The sequence below is a fragment of the Hippopotamus amphibius genome, chromosome 8 (genome assembly GCF_030028045.1).
Source record: "Hippopotamus amphibius kiboko isolate mHipAmp2 chromosome 8, mHipAmp2.hap2, whole genome shotgun sequence".
Lineage (NCBI taxonomy): Eukaryota > Metazoa > Chordata > Mammalia > Artiodactyla > Hippopotamidae > Hippopotamus > Hippopotamus amphibius.
The window spans coordinates 139,933,719-139,946,289 of NC_080193.1; the positions used below are offsets into that span (position 1 = coordinate 139,933,719).

Sequence of the window (12,571 nt, forward strand, 5' to 3'; positions counted from 1 at the left end):
CCTCCCTGAGGTCTGACCTTCACCGTCCAGGCTGCTTGCTTTTTTTTTTTTTTTTTTTCCAACCTGACCTCCAAGGTTGCTATCGTGTTAAAAGCATACCTGTGACACTGTGATCTTTCTAATTGGTGGCAGGTTTAAGCTTGCCGGTCTTCAGAGGCCTTTTTCTTTCTTTCTTCCTTCCTTCCTTTCTTTCCTGTAACAGCTGTGGCATGAAGACCGGATGTCACGATATTATGCCTGATGACAATCTATAAACTAAGACTCGAACGATAGGTTTTATTCACCTTTTGAAAGTTTTACGGAAGCAAAGAAATCACATAGACACAACCGTGTACTTGTTTATACGTTTTCGTTCCCACGTGCATGGTCTTTAGGTGATTCTTTACACGTGACAAACAGGTATATCTGCATACCTTGTATGTTATTATACACACAAGGTATGCAGATATACCAATTGTGGTAAGGTGCAAGCCAGTTTTGATGGGTTCAAAAGCTTATGCTTAGAAAAATACCGTGAAATTAATTAAGAAATTAACTGCAGTTTAAAAATTAAAATACTTCAGTAAACTGTAGTAGAGAGGTTAAGTGAAAGAGCTTCCTAAAGGAGGCCTCTGTTGTGGTATTAGCATCATGTAACACATCTGTGTTAGCCACTGCACCCAACTGATACAATAACATTTGGTAGGTGGTAAAAATTAAATTGATACTTAGAACCAATGCTTGACTAAATGCTCTGTAAGTTATGTACCCAAGATAGCAACCAAAAAGATTGCTGAAACTAAGTAACATACTAAATATCTAGTAATATGCCATTTGTCTCTTATAGGCAGGCATTAGTATTTATTCTTCCTGTGCATAATATATGCCTTTCAGTGTACCTCTACATATGAAAAGAAAAAAAAAAGTAGCTTATATGGACTACAATATCAGAACCATGTTAGAAAAAGTTGCTTTTTAATATTTTACTTAATATTAATCAAATCAGTTCATTTAAATCCATCTGGATTTCAGTCTAAACAACACAGGTTAAACAATTTCATGAATCAGTTGTGACTAGCTTTTACTGTTGCTCACACAGACAATAACGTAAACATTGAGTAACAGTGAAACCTCTTAAAGTCTGTAACTTTCAATCACCAGATGAAGATTAAACCTTAGTTTCAACCTTAATTTATGACATCCTAATAATTTTATTGACTCCATTGGTCTAATCTGAACCATAAAACATTACTATAGCATTTCATAACTGCTGAAGGCATTTGGAGTGCTTCCTGATTTTTCTGTGCTCTTTCTGGTTTTAGGTGTAAGGGAGGATTATACTCTTCACCCCACTGAAATTAGGTAGGGTGATGTAGCTTGGTTTGGTAAGTAAATGTGAGCAGACATGGAATGTTTCATTTCCTGGTAGAATCACTTAAGGGCTAGCGCTTGATTCTCTATGCTCTCTTCCCTTGCTGCTGCAATCATGGAAGTTTATAATAAGATGAAGGTGGCACAGGACTAAAGGATCCAGGGTTGCTGTTCTATTATCCTGTGCACAGCTGTCCTGGAAAGCCCAGGACCTACAACAGAATTTGCATAAAGCAAGAGATAAACTTGTGTTGGGTTAAGCTTCTAAAATATTGGAGTGATTTGTTGTCCAGTGTTACTTAGCCTACCTTAGATATAATTATATTTGACAACTTTCAAAATCCCTAATAGGTTAGGCTTGGTGTTCTCATATGGTAGGCACTAAACTATCCTCCCTGTAGTCTTCTGGTTACATAGTTCATTAGCAAAATAGTGATCAAAGTTGTTATAAATCTTTGTACATAATAGTGGAAAAATATTCCCCACCCATCCTTCCCTCTCATTGTGATGAAGTATTGCAAAGTTGTCCAAGTTTCCAAGATTGTACTCAGTTTCTATTTGGAAATCCTGCCCACTCCATCCAATCATTTTTAATGTATGTGCTTAGGTGTTACATCCTCTGGAATACTCTCCCGACTGCACATGGAGAATTAGCCCTTCCCTTTCTTAGCCCCCATTAGACTTTGCAAGGTGAGGCCAGGCCCCATGACACTTTGTTTCAGTTATTCATTTACACAAGAACAGAGTTGCAGTGTTTAAGGTGCCACATCTTATCCTGTGTGTCCTGAAGGTCAGCCCAGAACACAGGAAGCTCTCCGCATAGATTTGTGGAATGAATTAGGGAGTAAGGGAATCCTTAAGGACTCCACTCCTAGGGGACTTGTAAGAGATGAGTGGGACCTCAAGTCGGGGAAGGGCTTTTCAATTCAAAGGGACTAGTAGACTATTTTAAGTGGAACAGATAAAAGCTGAGTTTGTCCTACTAGGGAAAGATTTATTCTGCACATGGTTACCTGATGGAGCTAGTTTAAGAATCACCAGCTAGAGAGAAGGTCTATTTAGCTACATATCTCTTTGAAGATAATCTACGTTTCAGATTTCTGCTGGAGAATATTAAAAGGGAAAGAGGTTTACATACTTAATAAATACATGCGTGCTTATATGAAAAGAAGCAGGCATACACTGGTTCAAGTGGGCAATGCAAAACTTGTTAGAAAATGAAACGAGGGTATTTCTAAACATTTTGAAAACTATTTGGAGCAATAATAACCTCTTTAATATTTAAGTATGCTTTTGTTCAGGTATAAGTGCCACTGAAAAGATTTATTCTTTAAAATGGAAAAAACACATTTCCGAGGGGGTGAATATCTTCCTATGCATTTCATTTTTACATATTACAACATAAAGGAACTAATTATTTTATGTCTTCCTAAATTGTGTGTGTGTGTGTTGTTTTACATAGCAAGATCAGAGATGGTGCAAGGTAGTGTTCAATTTTAAGAGACCTCTTATTTCAGATTTTGTACTTCCAGAAGCTACTTAATCTCAGGCAAGCATGTGTTTTATTAAGGTATTTATGTACGAGAGTTTATCGATGACAACGGTGAATTACAAATTGGGATTGTGGCTATATTCCCATGTCTGGAATATATATTATACATAATAGTTTATTATCATTTCATCTTCATATAGTGTTTTATAATTTACAGAGTTCTCCTAAATGAGTTAAAACATAGAAAGTGTTGTTAGCATCCAGTGTTCCCTATATAAATTCTCCATAAGAGAGCTTTATCTCAATGTACCAAAAATCTTTCTCTTTCTTTGCTACCAGGAATCCTAGGCCAGATTTTTTATTTACTCCCTACTGCCTCTCTCTTTATAATTGGCATATCTGCTTTTCCCTCCCCTCTTATTCTTATTTATAGTCTTATTTTAATGTCTTTTACTTTTAAACTGTCCAATAATTGTTTCACAGGTGAAAATAAATAAATTCACTAGATATATATTTGTTGAAATATTAGTTTCTTTAATACAGAAATTTCCGTTTTATGAAAAATTCTTTTTTTTTTTCCTTTCGATCTTTGTTGGAGTATTATAGCTTTACACTGTTGTGCCAGTTTCCGCTGTGCAACAAAGCAAATCAGCTATATTTATATATATATCCCCACATCCCCTCCCTCTTGAGCCTCCCTCCCGAGCATCCCTCCCACTCTCCCTGTAGGTCATCAGCAATCATGGAGTTGATCTCCCTGTGTTAGGCAGTTGCTTCCCACTAGCTATTTATCTTACATTTGGTCGTGTATAAATGTCAATACTACTCTTTCACTTTGTTCCAGCTTCTTCTTCCCCACCTCCCCATGTCCTCAAGTCTGTTTTCTACCTCTGCGTCTTTAGAAAAATTCTCTTGATTTTTTTTATTTTTGATTGAAAACTGTTTTCATCTTTACAGTGAGGACAAAAGTATGCATAGGAAAATGTAAAAAATTTGTAACAGTTTTTAAATGATTTCATGTTTAGTATAGTGTCTAATATATGCAATTAAAAAAATATACAGAATTCATTTTGTGCATTGAAATTACCTTAAGAGCAATTGTTAGTTAAATTTATTTAAGGGCAAATACAATACCTAAAGGCTTTATTGTTGTATAGTTTTTAATAAACATGGTAATTGTATGTAAAGCATGCTCATAAAATTTATTATATGTAAAATAAATGACATACTCAAATGAAGTGGTAATATATTCATGTTATCAAGTATTTACTACTATAACGTATGCATCCTCTTTACTGCAGATCACATGTATGTTTTTGGAGGATATTTGAGTGTGGAGGATATTATACTTTTTATACTGTTAAGCAGACGAAAAAGTCATACATTGGCTATTACCTTCCTAAAATATATGTAAATCCCTGTTTTTCCTCTATGAAGTTTAGTATTTATTTATATCAAAGTTTGAAGAAAATAAGAATACTGTCTATAAAATAAAAATGTAAATCATGCTTTTCATGGCTCTGTGTTTGGAATTATATTATCAAGTTATACCTCTTTTGAGGGGTCGTTTACAATCAAACATTCTAGAGATTAAAAGCACAGACATAGATGTGCTTTCTGGTCAGTTTCGATGAACTTTTAACTCATCAGATTTTATACTTTAAAACTTGGACAATCACTGAATTTTTTCATAATAGACTTTTCAAGTAGATTATATATTCATGAATTAAATTTTATTTCGATAAAGGGAATATTTATTGAATGTCTGCAATAGCAAGCATTGTACTAGGGAAACAAAGATGGCAAAGATATTGCCTCTGCCCTGGAAGGGCTCACAGACCACTGGGGTCATCGATAATATTTTTGTGGTACTCAACCAAGTGAAAATTAAAGGAAATTGGTCAATAATCTGTAAGATTCTTTACTTCTCTTATGAAAGATAAAGTTAAATGCATTTTCGGTCCTACTTATCAAAAGAAGAAATGCCTAAGTTTAATATGCTATGTCTCTTATAAATGGCACTATATTTCTATATCATATACATTTCTAGGCAAAGACTCTCTTATGAACGTGCATACTTTCCAGGATAAAGGTGAGGCCTGGAGAAACGAGCACGGGCATGCAAATGTGTAAAATATTTAGTACAATGGGCATGCAGAAGGGCCAAGTTTTAGGTGTCCATCCAAATTCTAAGCTACAGATTCAGATATGTCAGCACAGAGTTGTCTAAAACCCACTTTCTCCTTCCCTCTTTAAGATGTCCTTTTGTCAGATGGTAGTTCTATTTTTAGTTTTTTAAGCAGCCTCCATATTGTTCTCCACAGTGGCTGCACCAATTTACATTCCCACCAACAGTGCAAGAGGGTTCCCTTTTCTCTGTACCCTCTCCAACATTTATTGTTTGTAGATTTTTTGATGGTGGCCATTCTGACTGGTGTGAGGTGGTATCTCACTGTAGTTTTGATTTTCACTTCTCTAATAATTAGTGATGTTGAGCATCTTTCCATGTGCCGCTTGGCTATCTATATGTCTTCTTTGGTGAAAAGTTTATTTAGGTCTTCTGCCCATTTTTTGATTGGGTTGTTTATTTTTTGGTATTGAGCTGCATGAGCTGTTTGTATATTTTGGAGCTTAATCCTTTGTCCATTGTTTCATTTGCAAATATTTTCTCCCATTCTGAGGGTTGTCTTTTTGTCTTGTTTATGGTTATCTTTGTTGTGCAAAAGCTTTTAAGTTTAATTAGGTCCCATTTGCTTATTTTTGTTTTTATTTTCATTACTCTAAGAGGTGGGTCAAAAAAGATCTTGCTGTGATTTATGTCAAAGAATGTTTTTCCTATGTTTTCCTCTAGGAGTTTTATAGTGTCCAGTCTTACCTTTAGGTCTTTAATCCATTTTGAGTTTATTTTTGTGTATGGTGTTAGGGAGTGTTCTAATTTCATTCTTTTACATGTAGTTATCCAGTTTTCCCAGCACCGTTTATTGAAGAGGCTGTCTTTTCTCCATTGTGTATTCTTGCCTCCTTTGTCATAGATCAGGTGACCATAGGTGCATGGGTTTTTCTCTGGGCTTTCTATCCTATACCATTGATCTATATTTCTGGTTTTGTGCTGGTACCATAATGTCTTGGTTACTGTAGCTTTGTAGTATAGTCTGAAGTTGGGGAGTCTGATTCCATATGACCCAGCAATCCCACTCCTGATCATATACCCTGAGAAAACCATAATTCAAAAAGATACATGCACCCCTTCATTCATTGCAGCACTGTTTACAATAGCCAGGACATGGAAACAACCTAAATGTCCATCGACAGATGAATGGGTAAAGAAGGTGTGGTACATATATATAATAGAATATTACTCAACCATAAAAAGAAATGAAATTGGGTATTTGTAGAGATGTGGATGGACCTAGAGTCTGTCATACAGAATGAAGTAAGTCAGAAAGAGAAAAACAAATATCGTATATTAACGCATATATGTGGAATCTAGAAAAAATGGTACAAGTGAACCTATTTGCAGGGCAAGAATAGAAACATAGATGTAGCAACGGACATGTGGACATGGGGCGGGGGAGGGGAGGGAAGGGTGGGATGAACTGGGAGATTAGGTTTGACATAAATACACTACCATGTGTAAAATAAATAGCTACTGGGAACCTGCTGTATAGCACAGGGAGCTCAGCTCCGTGCTCTCTGATAACCTAGATGGATGGGATCGGGGAGGGGAGGTTCAAGAGGGAGAGGATATAGGTATACATATAGCTGAGTCACTTCATTGTACAGCAGAAACTAACACAAGATTGTAAAGCAATTACACTCCAATAAAAAATTTTTTTAATTTAAAAAAAGTTGTCCTTTTGACAAAGTGAATTTCTGTTTCTGGAGTATGTAATCTGTTACTGGTTGGTAGTAAATTGCTTACTCATTGGAAGAGAATAAGCCCATTTTTGTCATTAAAGTATCAATGCTGTTAAAAATACTGTCATGATTTAAAATTTAAACACCAAATAATGGATATGTCCTGTCTTTTAAATAAAAGCTAAGGATGAAAAATCAAATATATATCTATTTGATACAATACAATTAACAAAATCTTGGTGTGTAGCATTTTAACATTGCCTATTAAATTGTAACTATAACTGGGAACTACGTTTCTCCTTTTATAAGTCTTAAAGAGCTTGGTAAACTCTTAATTACTTGTCAGTTTCCATGTATCAAAATGTACAGCTATGAGCCAGGCAACCACTGACTCTGGCTTTCCAGGCACAAAATCTAACAAGTCTCAGCACATTTCCTTCTGGCAGGGCTTGCCTCCCGCCTCCCCTGACTTTTCTCTTGGGAGGCCAAGCATGTGTGTGATTAAGTAAGTACCACAGTGGTTAAGGGCTCAGGCTCTGGAGCCAGGCAGATCTGTATTCACATCCCTGGCTTGGCTACTTACTATCTGGGTGAAATTAGGAGAGTTACTGTTCCTGGTAAGGAAAAACCACCAGTGAAGATAAAATCAGTGTCTAGGGAGGGTAATGGAGATCCTTTTCTTAAAGAATGTTACAAGTGGGAGCCACCTGTGTCTTGGTAAGGCTCCATTTATGAAGCAGAAGTCTTCCTGCTCCAAGCTGAGAGTTCTGGCTTTTCGTGCTTTTGTTAGTCTTGATCAAGTGACTCAACTAGGGAAACTTCAGTTTCCTTGTCCCTATAATGAGTCTGTAAATTTCCACGATCTCTGAGCTCTTTTTTGTCTCTATCTACCTACGTTGAGTAATCAAGCTCAGTGTGTCAAAAACTATTGAATCTCTATATATGGATGATTAATAACAAGACTTCACATTGTAACACCTTGCAGAACGCTTTCGTTCACTGAGTCTAGGTTGAGACCTTCAAGCGTTTGCAGAGACAGACACTCGTATCCCTACTTTACAGTTCTGGGAACTGAAGCAAGTGACTTGCCTGAAGCTGCAATGCTAGTGAAGTGGCAAAACTAGAATCAAAAATTACTTCTTCTGGTTTCTATTTTTTAATTTTTTAGTGATGCTACAGCTACCTTGCTGCAAGGATAGCACTTAAAAATAAAGTTATACCATAGCAAATTAATGTTGTTATGTAAACAGCAGGTTGAACATCTTTTCCCATCCCTAAACTCTAGGTCAGCTTTGAAGGTAATGGCTACGTAAACCTGAGGACCCATTTTAGTCCAGAGAGACTTTAAGATTGTGGATGTTTCCAGTTTCATCCAAGGAATATGAAGGTCTGGGAGGCAAAACATAAAAACTCAAGGATGATCAGAAATTCAGATGCATTCTGGTGTGAGCTACACCTGACCAAATGAAGAGCAAAGGTGCTGTAAAATATAAAATCTTGTTATTAATATTCCATGTTCTGCTGTGGGATCACAGAACCACGCAAGACACTGAAAACTGTACAAAACAGGGGTAAGTTGAATTAGATCCCACTGTATTCTCATCAAGAGCCATCCTGTGACAGATTTTCAGCTAAATTAATTATACTAAGTATTTTCCTCTACTTACAAGAAAAAAATATATATATCTGGAATATGACAGGCAGCCAGATGAGGAAAAGAAATCACAAAATGTATTTTTAGGATACTAATAGTATGATAGAAAGTTCACAGTACCAAAACTCCATCTCATATGTAGAAATTGCCATGTCTGGCACACATCAGGTTTGTTTTTTTATTTTTTTGAACATTAATTGTTGGCTTTTTTAGCTATTTCACTCTGGTGACTGTAACAGAAGTGGAAAGATATGATAGAAAAGCAGAAATGGATGGAGTTATAAACTGATTGTATGTATATGTGTGTCAACTTTGGGTCTTTTTTTAAAAGCTTATTTAGTAAATAGAAAAACATGTTACCTATTTCATTAACAGACAGCATAATGTCTAGCGCATAGAGGGCATACAGAAGCCACTCTAGCCGTACTAGTCTAAGTCTGCAGTTAACAAAGTACTAGAGGAGCTACGCAAATCACTATTGACGGAAATAAAATATTTTCTCCTGGGCTTAAGTATTATCAGACATCATACGACAAGTAGGTAGAAGATAAGACTACTTGAATAAAGTGATTTTCTTATTTGGTATGTCTTTTTTTTTTTTTTTTATTAAAAACAGAACTTTAATATTTCAAGGACATCCCAAATGAGTAACTGGTGGGGTTACAGAAGCTTCCATTCATGCCACCACAGGGAGAATCAAGAATATGAAAGTTGAAGCAATCACCTCTTTGGGTACATAAAAACAATATATAAAGCATGTCACAAAGGGCGAAAAGGGAGGCATTCAGCAGAGCAAAAACAAGCAGAAGGCTGATTGTCCTTACAAGAGGGCAGGGAAACTCATTCTGGAGTTCACAGTCCCAGGAAATAGAGCTGCTTCAGCCAAAAAAATACTTTGATTGATTCTTATGACAGCTAGTCAAAGGCAAGCTCACAGAAAGCTGAAGTTCAGATTTCCCATGACTGCAGTTGGATTTTGCAACAAAGAGAGCCTGTGGTTACTGCTCACATGTAGGCTGAGCTAGAAGCGAGGAGTAGGGCTTAACCAGTGATTCTGACCCCAGGCGGACATCTCTGTGCCCGAGCTCTGAGCTCCTCAGGGAGGACGGCCTGGAATTGCTCCTGCACCAGCATTTCCACAATCTGCTCCTTTGAATATCAGGTCTCAGCCACTGTCCAGCAAGCTCCTGGAGATGTCTGAGGACATCCCTGGGCCCAGCTGCATCCTCATAGCAGAACTGCCGGAACCTCTGCCTGGAGGCTGCAGGGTTGAGTGGACTCCTTCGTGGCACGGTCTCAAGGTCTCCTTCAGAGTCTTCACTGAGGCTCTCTGGTGGAACCTGGACCTGGGGAGGCGCTCTCAGGACGACTTCTGGCTCCTCAGCCCTCCTCTCACTTGATGATGACCTGATGTCATCATTCTGGATTTCTCTATTTTTTTTGCATCTCTGGGTACCCTTCAATCTCCATTCTAGATCTGGAAAAGGATTTCTCAGACTCCTGCGCAGGTGTCCCTCTGAGAGCGGGGGAAAGGGGCGGCTCGCGAAGAGACTCGATAGCCCTCCACCGGCTGCGGGACAGGGAAGGCAGCTCCCCGGCGCCGAGCTTTGCAGCTCACCGCCGGATGGTATAGTCTTTATATGCTGACATATCTATAGAAGCTACTGTGTAAATTTCAAGGATAATAATATATATTTTCTAGTTCTTTACAGTTTTCTGTTGTAATAAAGTGGATGACTTTGGTCAGAAAGGAACAAATAATCTCATACAGAGATATGGGAATGTTCTAAGTAAATCTAGAGTTATTTCTGCAGTAGAAAACATAAAAATGGGATTAGAATGTTCTTTCTGAGGGTGCTAATGAAAGTGATATACAATCATATTATTTTAACCTCTTCATTCCCTGATCATAGGAACTATTTATGATAATCAGTGACCTTTTATTTGGAATATTACTAAAACATAGTCTTACATCTGGCAAATGTAAGACTACTTTTCTCTATATATATTTTGATTTGGATTAAGTGTTGCCTCATAGCTCCAGGCATGACTCTTATGCATGTTATAAATTTTGCAATCTGATAATGCTATAGAACAAACTGAACTATTGCTAACACTACTATTTCTACACCCAAGAGCTTCCTTCCAATTCTTTCTGAAATATCTCACCTTTTTTTTTCTTTTTCTTTTCCCCAATGTTAAAGGAGGTTGAGGAATTTTAAGAGCAAGCTGGTGGAACATGGTAGTGGTGGTTTTGGAATATAATCCTCCCATTTAAAGTCAGGTCAATTCAGTGAAGCCAGTAATTTCATAATTATCATAGTTTTATTAGTGGGAGTTTATAATCCCATATCTGAAGGAAAATTCAGAAAATAGTCTTGTAATTTTTAGTTTGTTCATCAATGACGATGATGAATTAGAATGATATTCTATGTTGCAAGGTTTGAATTACGAATAAATATTTTTTAAAAGTCTAACTGTAATAGATAGAGATCATACGATGTTAAATCTGAGAAAGACTTTAGAGGTTGTCCACTCAAGCCATCCATTACATTTATTGGAAAACTGAGACATAAATAAGGTTGTCAGATATTTCAAGATGCCTAATTAAGTTTGAATTTCAGATAAATAATAGTTTTTGACATAAGCATGTCCTATGTAATATGTAATTATACTAAATAATTATTTGTTGTCCATTTGAAATTCAGATTTAACTGGGTGTCCTGTGTTGTATCTAGCAAACCCTACCCACAGAGGTATCATCTTCCTTCCTTCCTTCCTTCCTTCCTTCCTTCCTTCCTCTCTCTCTTTTCTTTCCCTTTCTTTCTTTCTTTCTTTCTTTCTTTCTTTCTTTCTTTCTTTCTTTCTTTCTTTCTCTTTCTTTCCTTCCTTCCTTCCTTCCTTCTTTCTTTCTTTCTTTCTTTTTTTTCTGGCCACACCGCAGCACGCACTGGGATTAGTTCCCCAGATCAAACCCATGCCCCCTGCAGTGGAGTCCTACCACTGTACTGCCAGGGAACCCCATAATTATTTTCAAAGGGTATACAGTTAACTATACACTGATGAAGGAATAGAATCTGAACAATTAACTGGTTTACAGAAAACTCTTACAAAGGATTAAGTTCTATAGTAGAATCTTTTAGAAAAGCAAAATAACCATATGTCATAACCATAATTTTATAGGAAACCAAAAACAATCAAATCATTTAAAATGGAAACTTTCAAATCTATTGACTCTAATTACCAAGTTCTGAATTACTTTATTCTGTTAGAATTTGAAAAGTGCTCACATTTAAAAATCAGAGTTTCTTTTTTTAAACTTTTGCTAAGACAAGAGTAGCTCGATTAGTCCTCACTGGTAACCAGAATTGAACAGCAGCTATTCCTCTAAGCATGTTTTCTGAATTTGTCTAGTCAATGATTAAAGTAATTTTTAAGTGTAGTGAAATCTTAGCTATGAAAAACTAAGAATTGGAATATTTTAGTATCTTATAACCCTAATCTGATCTAAACTTGATGTTTTAGACTGTTACCACTTATTTTATAATATATTTTTATCATCACAGGCTAACTTTACTCATTTTTGTGGGTAACACATAACAAATCCAAGACTTAAATAGCACTAACATGCTGGTATATTACCCAACCTCAGTTACAGAGGAGTAGACAGGGGTGTTGCATGGGGGCTTCCTGGAAACTGAGGCAGGGCTCTTGTGTTGCCTTATATATTGAGGGCACGTGCCCCAAAGTTCTTACTTAGGTGTCTCCATTTGTCCTTGAGTACATTTATCCTTTTCATATAAATCTCTAATCATTTCACGTGTTTTCAAAATTATCAGCATAAAGTCGATAATATCCTATTTGTTTAGTCTTGAAAAAAAACTGTAAAGTTGCATTTTTTTCATTCCAAATGTGTTTATTTGTCTTCCCTCTTTTATTCTTGTTAATCTTGCCAGAGATGTATCAATTTTATAAGACTTTTAATCAACTTTTGGCTTTGTTGATCCCCACTGCGTGTTTATTTCCAATTTTTTTTTCCAAAATTTGAGTAAGAGGTACAAACTATTATGTGTAAAATAAGCTACAAGGATATGGTGTACAACTTGGGGGTTATAGCCAGTATTTTATTTTATTTTATTTTATTAAGATTTATTTATTTATTTATTTATTTTTGGCTGCGTTGGGTCTTTGTTGCTGAGCACAGACTTTCTCTAGTT

At 36.4% G+C, this 12,571-nt stretch overlaps 1 pseudogene; it reads right to left on the reverse strand.

Moving 5' to 3' along the window:
* Nucleotides 1–9,395: 9,395 nt before the first annotated feature.
* LOC130859657 (SCAN domain-containing protein 1-like) lies at nucleotides 9,396–9,824 on the reverse strand (annotated as a pseudogene).
* Between the last annotated feature and the right edge of the window lie 2,747 nt (nucleotides 9,825–12,571).